Consider the following 13,150-nt stretch of genomic DNA (forward strand, 5'->3'; position numbering starts at 1 on the left):
GATCGGATTAAAGTCTACTACAAATCTTTGATATTAAGATACCCAATTCCCATTTAGTATGATACTAGATGCTGAATTCAATGTGGAAGACTTAATATTTGGAGATTGGAACACATTGAAGAATCATCCCAAGGTATGTGTTCAAACCTACAAGTTAAGGAGGTTGAATGTATATATTCTTAATAGTTCTTTTGAAAAATTGCATATGTAGGTGCAAGAATAAAGGAACTACCTATATAAGCATGAAGGTTAGCCGCTTCAAGAAGCTAGGACTTGGCTTCGACATGTTTATGAAGGATAAGGACATAGGCTAGTAAAAAATAGTGTCAAGAAAGAACATATTAGTATGTAAACTTTTGTGTACATTATCTTCGTGTATTCAAAGTGAGTTCCCATGGTTCAATCCTTAGAGACACCATGTGTATTCGAATGTATGGAATGTATAATGTGCTAAGGTGAAATTCAATCGTTACGATATTTCATTTATGCGAAAGTTTGAATTTTGTGATTACTTGTTTTAGTTAATCAAGGATTGCACTAAAATAGGGGAGGATTGTTGGATATTTTAGTGTAATTGGATTAACTTGATTGATCAATATAATTATAACGAGACATCAAATAAGTTGGAAGTGCGGAGTGCACACTTATTTGAATTCGTTATGATTAGACGGGGGTTCGGGGGCAGCGCCCCCGAGAGCGAGGTCCAAGGGGCGGCAGCCCCTGGCGGGGTCCAAGGGGCAGAGCCCCTGGCTGGGGTCGAGCTGTGCAGAAATCTTCATCCAGAAATGGAATTTTCGATAATTGAAGGACCAAATTGCAATTTTATAACCCGCCAACAATCAGTTATTTTCGGTTGTGAAATGAAGGGATGCAACGTTTCATCCTAAACCTCTACATATTGATCGATTTCTGGTTCGAAAAGTAGAACAAGAAAAAGACATACGAAATTGTTTTACACCTGAATTGTATCCGATCAAATTTTTGATAGAACCGTCAAATATATTTGATCTGAAAGTGTTCTTCACGCCTTTCAGTTGATCAGTCTGTTCACATTCTCTGTTTATCACCAACAGAGTTGTGGGAAAAAAATTATATTGTCATCCCTTAACCTAGGAATTGATTTATGTGAGTATTTATAATATCCCATAATTATCTTTTTCATACCTCAGGTATTCCATAAAATCACGATTAATAAATAAGTGAGAAATTAAAAAAAATTAGGGAACCCCTTTTAATTTCTCCACTTCATTTTCTCTCTATATTTCTATCTAATTTCTAGTCTCGTAATTAATAAGTATTATATGTCAGATCATGAATCCTTAGAGGTTTAACCAGGCCACACTTGTTTGTTCTTTCAGGAATTAAATTGAGCCTCATTTAATTTAAGTGAAATAGAATAATTCATCTATCCCATAAAAATAGAACACTTATGACACCGCATGTGTTTTAATGCGCAATTGATTAAATATGAGAGAGTAATAGAAATAAAAAGTTGATTAAAGTATTGTTAATAGGGAGCGGAAAAAGTGGTCTATTTTTGCATTTTGACTTACAGTCCACTCCCAAAATTATGAATTGTCCTAACATCTTTTTTCATTTAATTATTTCTCATCAATATGTCCATGAATTGATTTAAGATTGCTACTGATTTTATTTAAATAACATCTTGTACAAATAGTGGTTTAATTCACAAACATTATTTATTATTCATAGAATTAAATTCCAATTAGCTTAGTTTTCGAATAACAAAACTTGTTTATGAACATCTCTTGAGGATATTATCAAATCAAATTTTTCGTGTCACATGATGCATTGCAATAACAATCATAAAATCATTGGATATTAATCACCATTGCCCAAAATATCAAGATTATTAGGTTACAAAAAATGCACATATTAATAAGTCAAAGCTAGGGATGTCAATGTAGCCCGCAACCCGTGGGCTTAGCCTGCCAAATTTATAGGGTTAGCGCTGGAAATTTCTAGCCCGATAAAATTAAACCCGATTAGCCAGCACCCGATTAACTCGCGACCCGTTAGGGCTAGACCCGAAAACCCGATGGGCTGGCCCGAAAACCCGATAAAATTTCTATTATTCTGTTTTTTACTCCTAATTCGACACTTCATTGATTAATTTTATAATATAGATAACTAAAAAAATAACTTTCAATTTTATATTAAATATACAAATTATATATTGATTTTTTATTAATATAATAATTGATAAATAAATAAAAAACTTCAAATTCATTTTTTAAAAATATTTAAATATCTAAAACATGCATTAAAATTTCACGAAATATCTCAAATATTAGTATTTGATCATGTTTATGATTGAGTTTGACCATATATCTCAAATTTATCATAATTAAATATTTTACATTTTATGAATATAACTAATTTTCATCATTATTTATTAGATTGGTCGCATGTTAATTTTATCGGTAGGAACCCGATTAACCCGCTGGGCTAGCCCGAAACCCGAGCTTTTAGGATTAGGGTTGAACTTTTACAACCTGAAAGAATTCTGATGCGAAGCATATTTCCTATTCTTCACCCCGTTTTTCATGTTAATTGTAACTCACCAAGTCGTGCTTTGAGTGTAGTTTCGGGTGTTAGAAGCTGGAAGTTCGTCGGAAATGCATAGCTGAGATTCCAGAGAGTTCGCCCGGTCGGGCGTTTTGAAGTTGCTAAACGCCCGGTCGGGCTTTTTCATTTGTGCATGTGGAGTCCAGAAAGTTCGCTCGAGCGGGCGTTTTGATATCACCTAAACACCCGGTCGGGCTTTTCCCGCGAAGCCATGCAGAAGCCTTTCGCCCGGTCGGGCGATTCCCTCTTGTAATTTCGCCAGGTCAGGCGTTTTGGAGCAGAACTGCAATTCGGCAGTTGGATGATTAAAAGGAGGAAAAAACAGACAGTGTGGGGGACGAAAATTGAGAGAGAAAAGGGAGAAGAGAGGAGGAAGAAGAAAAGGAAGAAGTTTCGGCCAACATTCCGACGATCCATCTCCGAATCCCAATTCTACTCAACGAGAGCATGCTTCCTACGGTTTTAATTGTGATTATTACCATGTGTTTAGGCTAAGCTTTTTATGTTGCTCCAAGTTGTAATCTAGGCTTGTATGGATGTTTTTACACCATTGAAATCACATGTCTGTTTCCAACAATGTGTTTAATGTTACTCACTATGTTTTTGGCTAATAAGATAGTGTTGTGTTTTCCTATGCTATTGTCTCTTTAACATAGTTTATGATTGATTGATTGTTGGATTGCTATTGAATTAGAATTGTTCAAAGGATAATTTGATAGTGGATTAAGTATGTGATTATAATAGATGTTTATCTCTCTAGCACTTCCGTAGGGGTTTATAAATATTGAAGATTAATTCATGGAACAAGTGTTCAGCTGACCGTGAATAATATATCGCAAACATGTTCAGTGCACGCGATTAGATTGATTAATTAATCCAGAATTTGTGCTTTCGATATAGGTGTAGAATTATACGAACCTAGTGAACAACTTGGAGTGGCATATCTTTCTCATTTGAATAGTCTTTCTTAGTTAATTTATAGCTATTTTTAGTCTTTACCTTTCGAAAATCAAACCTTCAAAACAAATCTTTTTCTTTTGTATGTCTTTTCTTTGTTTTGGAGTTAAGTAATCAATTCCTTCCCTGTGGATCGACACTCGAAATATTACAATCGACACTGTATTCTCGCAGTATTGCTGTAATATTAGAGCTAATTAATTAAACTTGTGTGATCTTACACTTGATAATTGAACTCGAAAATTACACATCAAGTTTTAGCGCCGTTGCCAGGGAAGGCAATAGATTGTTTATCTTCTTTTTGTTTGTTTGTGTTTTGTTTTATTTGATCTTTCTTTGTTTGGTGTAGGTACTCATTTCGTGTTCTCTTGAGAGGTGTTAGCCATCTACCACGTCTGGACTTGAAGACGAAGGAGTATATTTTCTAGGTGTCATCTTTTAGCTCTTAGTTTAGGTAGTTTAGTTTTTCACTTAAGCACACACTTTTATAGTACTTACCCCGAAGTTGTCGAGAGGTCTCGCTTTCGGTATTAGGAAATATTTTGTGCTTGTGCTTGGTGTGTTTTCTGTTGTGTAGGTAATAATAAAATAAAAAGTGAATGCACACGCGATCACATGGTACATCACCGTTTGGACTACTTTGTTATCAAAGAAGAAGTAGAGTTAGAGGTTTAGAGTTTGAGATCTTTCCGGACTACTCGAGTCCATTCAGAAATAACCGAGAAGAAAGGGATCAGGATTCAGACGGTGAATCAATGGCTGACAACAATGAGGTTCCACCACCTGTGGGAAGGTTTGGCGACACTCTTAGATCGGGAATTGAGTACCCGGGGGAGTTCGCTTATGCAAATGATAACGTCAACATTCCACCTCACTACATTAGTTTGGTGAATGGAGGAAATCTTTTCCACGGACGGGATGATGAAGACCCGGTGAGCCACCTCAATGCCTTTTATGAGCTGACAAACTCTCATAGACCTCCAAATGTGGAGCATCATCGAATTAAGAGGGCCCTATTTCCGTTCTCATTGATGGAGAAAGCAAGAGGGTGGTATGACTCATTACCGGGCTACAACATAGCAACATTCCAAGAGCTGAAGACATTGTTCCTTTTGGAATATAACTCCCCAATGAAGATCGAGAAGTTGAGAGAGGAGATCACATCTTTCCGACAGAAATATGACGAGTCTTTTGCAGAAGCTTGGAAGAGATTCACAGAGATGCTAAGGAAATGCCCAAGTCATGGTTTAGCTCCGGGGCATGATCTTTTGAAATTCTACAAGGGACTCAACAGTGAAGGCACGGGACTAGTCACTGCAGGTTCAAACGGGAACCTAGATGATCTAACTCACGATGAGGTTAGAGCCTTGTTTCAAAGGTTGGCCAATAATCAAAGGAATTGGCATAATCCAAGAAGAGCAGCTGAGAAGGTAGGAGATACATTTGGTGCTACCAAAGATACAGAAAGAGTGACAGCCATTGAGGCTCAATTGGCGGACATAAGCACTCAAATGTCCTCAATGACAAAAGCAGTGAAATCTCTTCAACTGACTCCTTAACCCCAAGCAGTGACGGTGATGAAGTGTGGGTTGTGCCGCCAAGACGGACATCATACTGATCAGTGCCCAAGTCTTCAAGGACCTCCCGTGGAGGATGTGAACTACATTGGTAACAATCGCCAAGGGTTCAATCAAGGCAACCAATACAACAATCAGCAAAATTGGAGGCCTCAGCAAACGAGTTGGAATCAAGGTGGTCCTAGCAATAACTCGGGTAATCAATGGAGGAACAACACTCAACCCCCGGGTTATGAGAAGAAGCCATCGGTCGAGGATCAATTGGGACAGATTCTCTCTTTCATGACTAAGAGTCAAAAGGAGAATGAGAACTTCAAAGATAAAACGGTGGAAAAGTTTGGACAGATCGATGCTACAATGAGGAAACTTGAGACTCAAATTGGACAGCTTGCCACGGCATCACATACAAGGATTCCTAACACCATCCTGAGTAATACTGTACCCAATCCAAGAGGCAATAAACAGTGTAAGGCAGTGGTTTTGAGAAGTGGTCGTGAGTTGGATTCGACACCATCAATGGACGGCCAAGGTACTTCCGGCATCTCACACGCAGGGGCGGATGAGATGTTAGGCTTGCATTCCTCGCACGCAGGGGCGGACGAGGTATGTAAGAGAAGTCCCGCGTTGGTGCATGGTGCCCAACATGGTCAAGAACAGGCTGCATCCGGCAGCAAGGAACATGGTGAAGAATCCGATACAAGTGGAAAGTGTTCAGCAGAAGAGAAGGGAAAGAAGATAGTGGAAACGGAATCAAAGAGACAGATGTTGACAAGTCCAGCATTAGATCCGAAAAGCAAGTTCAACTTCCCCGATCATATTCCTCCTCCACCATATCCACCCAGGAGGAAGAAGAGAGCTCCAAAAGAGAAAAGCTTTGAGTGGATAATGAACGTGATCCGGAAAGTGAATGTGGATGTCTCATTAGTGGACCTCTTTACGAATTTTCCCAAGTTCTTCAAAGACATGATGGCAAATAAGGAGAAACTTCAAGACGAGGGGATAGTGGCTTTGAGCATGAATTGCTCACAACTAATTTCGGGAATGATGCCAATGAAGAAGAGGGACCCCGGAAGTTGTGTGATTCCTTGTGAGATCGGGAATACAATCTTCACAAAATGCCTATTAGATCAAGGATCGGGGATCTCACTTATGGCTTTGAAAACTGCTAGAGCTATTGGATTAGAGGAGAGGATGAAACCCATCGACATTGCTCTACAATTGGCTGATCATTCCATCGTGAAGCCCACTGGAATAGTAGAGGATGTCTTGGTCAAGGTTGATAAATTTGTTATCCCTGTTGACTTCATAGTATTGGATATGCCCGAGGACAAAGAGGTACTAATTCTGTTTGGTACACCGTTCCTCGCCACGGGAGATGTTTTGCTTGGAGCGAAAGACAACTCTGTCACGTTCAGAATTAAAGGTGAGCAAGTGACCATTAATGTAGAGAAAACGATGAAGCATCCTAGTGATGCAAAAGCGTGCTTTAGAGTGGACGTCCTCGACAAGTGCATATTTGATAAGATGTGTTGCTCGGCAAGAATAGAAGGGAGTGTATATGACAAAGGGAGTTTGGAGAGAGACTATGGTTCTACACTTAAAGTCGATTTTGATGAAATAGAAGATTCTCAAGTTGAAGAACCAAGTCTCGAGAATGAGTGTATTGTGGATACTTTTGTGGCAGATGTGAAACCTTCAATCGAAGTACCACCAAAGCTAGAATTGAAGCCACTCCCGACAAATCTGAAATACGTCTTCCTTGGCGAGGATGAAACTTTACCGGTTGTGGTATCGGCGATGTTGAATAATGAAGAGGAATTCAAATTAATAGAGCTACTGAAGTCACACAAGAAAGCTCTAGGATGGTCCATTGCCGATATTAAAGGAATTAGCCCCGCAATTTGTATGCATAAGATTCTGATGGAAGATGGAGCTAAGCCGGTAAGAGAGAGACAAAGGAGGTTAAACCCACTTATGCAAGAAGTGGTGGAAAAAGAAGTGAAGAAACTGTTGAAGTTTGGGATGATCTATCCTATTTCCGATAGTGAGTGGGTTAGTCCGGTGCAATGTGTACCGAAGGAAGGAGGAATAATCGTGACCGTCAATGAGAAGAATAAAGTGTTAGCAACTCGATTGGTAAACTCATGGAGAGTTTGCATGGATTATAGAAGATTGAACAAGGCAACAAGAAAAGATCACTTCCCGTTGCCATTTTTAGATCAGTTGCTTGATAGGATTGCGGGTTATTCTCACTACTGCTTCTTGGATGGATACTCGGGGTATAATCAGATTGCAATTGCCCCGGAAGATCAAGAAAAGACGACATTCACATGTCCTATTGGTACGTATGCCTTCCGCCGGATGCCTTTTGGTTTGTGCAATGCTCCGGCTACATTTCAACGTTGCATGATGGCTATCTTTTCTGACATGAATGAAGACATCATGGAGATCTTCATGGACGATTTCTCCGTCTTTGGATCCTCATTTGACATTTGCTTAGAAAACTTGAGACGGGTCCTACAAAGATGTGAAGAGTCGAATCTCGTGTTAAATTGGGAAAAGTGTCAGTTCATGGTTAAAGAAGGCATAGTGTTGGGACACAAGGTGTCGGAGTTGGGGTTGGAGATGGATAAGGCTAAGATTGATGTGATTTCGAAGTTACCTCCCCCAACGAATGCGAAGGGCATCCGTAGTTTCCTTGGTCATGCGGGATTCTACCGACGGTTTATAAAAGATTTTTCAAAGATTGCAAAGCCACTGTGCAACTTACTTGAGAAGGATGCCAAGTTCGTCTTTGATGATAAATGCCTTGAGGCATTTGAACTGTTGAAGAAAAAGCTAGTCGAAGCTCCTATTATTATCACACCCAATTGGTCAAAGCCGTTTAAGTTGATGTGTGATGCTTCGGACTATGCTGTGGGGGCCGTTTTAGGCCAAATGAGAGATAAGGTCCTACATGCCGTCTACTATGCTAGCAAAGTACTCAATGAAGCTCAATTGAACTACACCACGACAGAGAAGGAAATGTTAGCAGTAGTCTATGCCTTTGAGAAGTTTCGTGCATACTTACTTGGCACGAAGGTGGTAGTGTTCATTGACCATTCGGCTATCAAGTATTTGATGAACAAGAAAGATGCAAAGCCTCGGTTGGTAAGGTGGATCCTTTTATTACAAGAGTTTAATGTGGAAATAAAAGACAAAAAGAGGACCGAGAATTTGGTAGCTGACCATCTGTCCAGATTAGAGGGATTGGAAGAGACGGAAGATGAGAGAAAGAAGAGGATTAATGAAAAATTTCCCGACGAGCAAGTGTTACAAGTGGAGGCTCGAGAAACATATGTGCCGTGGTTTGCTAATTTAGCGAACTACCTCGTCACGGGCATTGTACCAGAAGGGTTGTCTTCTAACCAAAAGAAGAAATTTTTGAGTGACACCCGCACGTATGTTTGGGAAGATACGTTTCTCTTCCGTATTTGTAGTGATGGAGTGATTCGAAGGTGTGTTGGAGAGCATGAACACCTTCAGATTTTATCTGCTTGCCATGATTCTGTGTATGGCAGCCACTTTGGAGCACGTCGAACCGCATTTAAGGTGCTTCAGTCCGGATTCTATTGGCCATCGATCTTCAAGGATGCAAAAGCATATGTAGAGAGATCAGACAGTTGCCAAAGAACCGGCAATATCTCGTGGAGAAATGAAATGCCGATGAATAACATCCACGAGGTAGAACTCTTTGATGTTTGGGGAATAGACTTCATGGGACCGTTTCCCAAGTCCAATGGGCAACAGTACATTCTCGTAGCTGTTGATTATGTGTCCAAATGGGTAGAGGCAGTGACCTCGGCAACCAATGATGCCAAAGTGGTGTTGAAGTTTATCAAGAATCACATCTTTAACCGCTTTGGGACACCGCGAGCCATTATCAGTGATGGAGGAACTCATTTTTGCAACAAGTTGTTTGAAAACCTCCTAGGGAAGTATGGTGTCCAACACAAGGTTGCTACCCCTTATCATCCCCAAACGAGTGGTCAAGTTGAAGTCTCCAATCGAGAAATAAAGAGGGTGCTTAGGAAAGTTGTGAAGCCGTCTCGAAAGGATTGGGCTCAAAAGTTAGATGATGCTTTGTGGGCATATCGAACGGTATATAAGACCCCGATTGGAACTTCGCCATACAAATTAGTCTTTGGAAAAGCTTGTCATTTGCCGGTAGAGCTTGAGCATAAAGCTTTTTGGGCTTTGCAAAAGCTTAATTTGGATTATGATGCTGCAGCCGAGAAGAGGATGTGCGACATGAATGAGATGGATGAGTTTAGGCTTTGTGCTTATGAGAGCGTTGATCTCTACAAGGAGCGTGCTAAGAAAATACACGATGCAACCATTAAGCCTCGTCAATTCCATGAGGGACAGATGATCCTTTTGTACAACTCTCGGCTCAAATTGTTTCCGGGCAAGCTTAAGTCAAGATGGTGGGGTCCTTATGTGGTGCACAAGGTATACCCCTATGGTGTTGTGGATGTTCGAGATCAGAAGAGTGACTCTATTTGGAAGGTGAATGGCCAACGGTTGAAGGCCTATGTTGGAGTGGAAGATATCATGGAGGCAAGAGAGGTGGTCACACTAGAGAGTCCGAAAGTGTAGACCATGGATGAAGAAGGTCGAGCCAATGACTATAAACAAAGGCGCTGATTGGGAGGCAACCCAAGTTTTTTTATTTTCTTTTTTTTTATTTTCTTATGTTGGAGGTTTTGTTTGCTCAATTCTTTCCTCTAACATTTTATTTTGAATTGAGTGTTTCTTTTTGTAGGTTTTGTTTCTTTTTGTAGGAGCGACATAGAGATTGGACTCATTTGGAGCTTAGGAGGAAGCACACCCACAAAGGAATATACACCCACCCTCCCACCCGAATGCACTATGGATTTCATGCCAAGTTTGGGGGAGTTTTCTTTCCCTTTACTTTTTATGTTCTCTTTTGCATACATTGAGGACAATGACGCATTCAAGTTTGGGGGGTTCTGAATGATTTGTTATGCATGATGTATATTTTTGGGTGTATTGCATGATAAAGATGTTTTGAATCTATGTATTTGACGGGTGCATGTTAGATCTTCGGCTTTCTGGTTGGGAAATCTTGCTTAATTTTACTTGAACTTTGAAGCTTAGGATGAATGGATTGGGTGCATGAATTTAATTGAAAGAGCATGTTGTGATTACAACCTATTTCTTGAGTTGAGGAGAGTATGAAAATTACATGTCTTGTGGAAATTATTTTGGGTTGATTTGCTTTACCGAGTGAAGTGCTTGCGTTCATTTGTGTTAACGATTTGGGAGGATAAGGCACTAGGATGAACTCCATGGCCAAATGATCACATGCCTAGTCCAACTAATGATCCCCTAGAAGCCACTTTGAGCTTAATTCCCTATTGTTTGTGTAAACACTTAGCCTATTACTTAGCCACTTAAACAAGCCTCATTTTAGCCTCATCAATGAACCTTGCTACTATTTGGGTGCTAAATACAAGTTAGAGTTTTGTGGTTTGAGTTTGAGTGTGGGTGATGTTCCGTAGGAGTTTATAAACATTGAAGATTAATTCATGGAACAAGTGTTCAACTGACCGTGAATAATACATCGCAAACATGTTCAGTGCACGCGATTAGGTTGATTAATTAATCCAGAATTTGTGCTTTCGATATAGGTGTAGAATTATAAGAACCTAGTGAACAACTTGGAGTGGCATATCTTTCTCATTTGAATAGCCTTTCTTAGTTAATTTATAGCTATTTTTAGTCTTTACCTTTCGAAAATCAAACCTTCAAAACAAATCTTTTTCTTTTGTATGTCTTTTCTTTGTTTTGGAGTTAAGTAATTAATTCCTTCCCTGTGGATCGACACTCGAAATATTATAATCGATACTGTATTATCACAGTATTGCTGTAATATTAGAGCTAATTAATTAAACTTATGTGATCTTACACTTGATAATTGAACTCGAAAATTACACATCAAATTCACAACCCGATTAGCCCGCACCCGATTGACCCGCAACCCGAATAGGGCCGGCCCGATTGACATCTCTAGTCAAAGCAATGTATAATAAGTATCATATTCTCGATGTAATCTAGAAAGATTAAGAGATAATGTTAGTAAATTAAAGAGGAAACCCTGATAACTCACAATTTGTGAATGAACGACCAGCCAATATTATTTTCTATAGGATCCAAAATAATATTCTATTGGATTTCAATTAAATTGGAACTAATATCATTAGCATTAATCTATAAGTGAGACCAACATCTATTGATACCTGATCTAAACCAGAATAACTCTATAAATAGGAGAATATATACGAGACGGAAGCCTAGCCTCACTAAGTTAATCCGCAACGCTTTCTCTTATCCGTGTTTTAACCGTCTCATCTCTTAACTATTCATGGGCCCCACTGTACTTTTCACTCCATCTCTTAACTAAGAGACAGAACCTGCAACCCTTCATCTCTTATCCGCCTCTGAAGCATCCCATCCCTTAACTATTCATTCAATTTCATTTTTTTATTTTTATTTCCAACAAATTCAATTAATAAAAACACACTTCATTAAATAAAATAAAAATTACAACTTCAAATCCAAAAAAAAAACACATAATTAAATTCGTGGTAAAATAAATAAAAAAAGACATAATTTAAAATACAATTTTATAGAAATTATGAAAACTACTCTGCGGGCGAATCATATCCCGGAGGCGGTGGAGGCAGAATACCAAGTTGTCCCGCCAGATACACAATGCCGGCATTATGGGCTTGAAATTGGGCAAGCGTCAGGCGGGAAGTGTCCGCCATCGTGGCGGTGAAGTACATGGACATTAAGGAGGAGGGCGGTCCTTGGGAGCCCGCCTGGCTTGATTCGCCTCGGCCCCTCCTCCCTCTAGCCGCCTTGGTCCCTTGCGGCCGACGGCGCCCACGGGAGGACCCCCTGCGTCGTCCGCCGTGCCCTCAACCTCCTGCGAGGCAACCTCTTGTGCGGCGCTGCCTGAACCGGCCCCACTAGACGAGTATTGGCCACCCGCCGTGTGCTTCGTGCGCTTCGAGATCCAGCCCGTGCTGGACAGGACACCGCCGGCCCACCTTGCCTCGTCTTTGATGACCTCCCAAACATCGACATATTTGAATTCTTTGCCGGTGTCGTCGAAATAGACTTGCAAAGCCGATCTCAGAATGTCGGCTCCCGTGGCTCCGCTTTGGTAATGAGCCGCTTCAGTCTTGTAGATGCCGTAGAATTTTTTGACCTCCCTGTCGACTCGGTCAAAGTAAGCGCGGAGCATCTTCAATGTGCGGCGGCGGGACCCCTTCGGCTTAATCTCGTTGTAGGCCTCGGTGACCTTTTCCCAAAGCACTTTCGGGTTTGTTGATTCCCGACGATGGGGCTGATCCAGGCGTTGTACACAGCCATCATGTCCTTGCGGCTGTACGGATGCTGGCCTAAATCCTCCTCCTCCTCGTCGGCCGCCTCCGCCTCTTCCTCCACGGCGCCGAATGTCCTGGAGCTTCCCCCGCCTCGTCCTCCTTCCGGAGTGGGTCATCTGGATAATCCTCCCTAATTTGGGATAATCCCTGCGAATACCTCGGGGCGGAGGGACGAGCGTATGCATCCACATCAAAATGGGATGGTTGGTACCCCGCCGGCGTCGCGAGCCTTGGGTGCCCGGCGTAGACGAACCGGAACCCGAACCACTCAATACATTGTACATGCCCCCCCAGTCGCCAAACGCGTTGATGTCAAACCCGCCGGAGCCGCCACCGCCAGAGTTTCTGTCGCCGAACATTTTGTGATGAAAATTGGAGAGGTTAGATGAAATTGGAGAGGAAATGAAGATGATTTGGTAAGAATAGATGTGTGTTTGTGTGTGTAATGAGGATGAAATAGGAGTATTTATAGAGTAAAAAAATAAAAAAGAAAAGAAAAAACGGTCGAAAACGGTAATATTACCTTTTGATTTTTTATTTATTAATTTTTTTATTAAATTAGATTTTTTA

The 13,150-nt window shown here is 40.7% G+C and overlaps 1 non-coding gene across 1 annotated transcript; it reads right to left on the reverse strand.

Annotated features, from left to right (window-relative positions):
* Positions 1 to 4,688: 4,688 nt before the first annotated feature.
* On the reverse strand, positions 4,689 to 4,795 carry LOC121793203. The gene has a single exon (XR_006049041.1). It is a non-coding gene; the product is annotated as a small nucleolar RNA R71 (small nucleolar RNA).
* Positions 4,796 to 13,150: the final 8,355 nt, after the last annotated feature.

Source organism: Salvia splendens, chromosome 2 (genome assembly GCF_004379255.2).
Source record: "Salvia splendens isolate huo1 chromosome 2, SspV2, whole genome shotgun sequence".
NCBI lineage: Eukaryota > Viridiplantae > Streptophyta > Magnoliopsida > Lamiales > Lamiaceae > Salvia > Salvia splendens.